General features: G+C 50.6%; 1 pseudogene; it reads right to left on the minus strand.

Annotated features, from left to right (window-relative positions):
• Positions 1–487: 487 nt before the first annotated feature.
• LOC144277480 (olfactory receptor 52B2-like) lies at positions 488–1436 on the minus strand (annotated as a pseudogene).
• Between the last annotated feature and the right edge of the window lie 314 nt (positions 1437–1750).

Below are 1750 nucleotides of genomic sequence, written 5' to 3' on the forward strand. Positions count from 1 at the left end.
AGTGCTCCTGTGAGCTAATGGCTAAGTTATCTGCCAAACAATTAGAGTTTCTGAGTGCCTAAATAGTCCCTTGTATCATGTTTAAAATTGTCACCCATATCAAAACCTTAAATGGCTCCCTTGCACCTGGGGAAGGGGGGAGGAGGGAGAAGGTCCAGCGATTGTCAAGGGGAGGGTAAGACAGGAGCAAGTGACAGGGACAGGGCCTTGAGTGGCAGAGGCAGAGCCAGGCAGGGCATTGGTAGAAGAGGAGTGGCAAAAGGGCCTTGGGGGTCTAGTAACAAACAATTAGAAAGGTGACAACTCAATGAGTTGTACACAGACCGATTCCCCAGTTTGTCACACACTGACCCTGCACAATAAGTTCAGGAAAGGGATTAATGTCTCTCAGTAGTGCCCAGTAGTGTTAGTGAAGAGGGCCCAGCACCATGTCACCAGCAAGCTCTGTTTGGAACTGGGCCTGAAAGACAGAGGACCAGTGAAAACTTTAGGTCCCTTTACAAGTAAAGAGCTGGAGCAATGTGTCCCGAATATGTTTGGTCCCCAACCCGTAGATGATGGGGTTTAACATGGGGGGCACCAGGAGGTAAATGTTGGCCATGAGAACATGGAAATGCAGGGGCACATTCTGGCCAAACCGGTGTGAGAGGATGGGAAAAGAGAGCTGGGACGCTAAAGGCTAAGAAGACACAGAGGTGGGAGCTGCAGGTCCTAAAAGTCTTGAGCCTGGTGTCCTTTGTGGGGAGGCTGAAGATGGCCCTGAGGATCTGGGTATAGGACACGGTGATAAAAAACACATCCAGACCCATCACCAAGAATGTCACAGAGAGGTCGTAGTAACTACTGACATGGGTGTCAGCACAGGCCAGCTTCACCACGGCTATGCCGTCACAGTACGAGTGGGGGATGATGTTGGTTCTGCAATATGGCCACTGCCTCGCCAGGAAGGGAGTTGGCAGTACGACCATGCAGCCACGCAACACCACGGCCAGGCCAATCGTGGCCACCACAGGGTTTGTCAGGATGGTGGAATGTCTCAGGGCATTGCAGATGGCCACGTAGCGATCAAACGCCATGGCCACGATGATCCCAGATGCCATCACTGAGAAGCACTGAATGAAATACATCTGGGTGAGGCAGGCACTGAAATCGATCTCCCTGGAATTGAACCTGAAGATGCTCAGTGTTTTGGGCAGGGTGGACGTGGACACAACCAGGTCGGTGATGGCCAGCATGCAGAGGAAATAGTACATGGGCTCATGAAGGCTCTGCTCCATCTTGACAATAAATAGGATGGTGAAGTTCCCCAAGATGGCTATGGCATAAATGGCACAGAAGGGGATGGAGATCCAGACGTGGGCCGTCTCCAGGCCAGGAATGCCCAGCAGGATGAAGGTGGAGGGGTTGGTGAAGTTGGTTGCATTAGAATCTGACATGGAGTAGGGGAGAAGGTATCCAAATCCGAGGCAGAACGGTGTCTCCTGTTTGTACTGTATGTTCCCCTGACTTTCTGTACGTGCCCAGGGAGATGGTCTCAGTACAAATGCCTGGATGGAGAGACAATGTGAATATGAGACACTACATACACTACTGGGGGCTGTTCTCATGGGTGCAGCAGATTGGCCCCTCTTCACACACTGAAAAAATGACATTTTCATTATTCAGAATAACTGACCCTACTCCATGTGTCACTAATTCCTACACATCATGGTGTGGGAAAATGTAATAGGCACCATCATCAAACATGAGT

The sequence above is a fragment of the Eretmochelys imbricata genome, chromosome 1 (assembly GCF_965152235.1).
Source record: "Eretmochelys imbricata isolate rEreImb1 chromosome 1, rEreImb1.hap1, whole genome shotgun sequence".
In the NCBI taxonomy this organism is placed as follows: domain Eukaryota; kingdom Metazoa; phylum Chordata; order Testudines; family Cheloniidae; genus Eretmochelys; species Eretmochelys imbricata.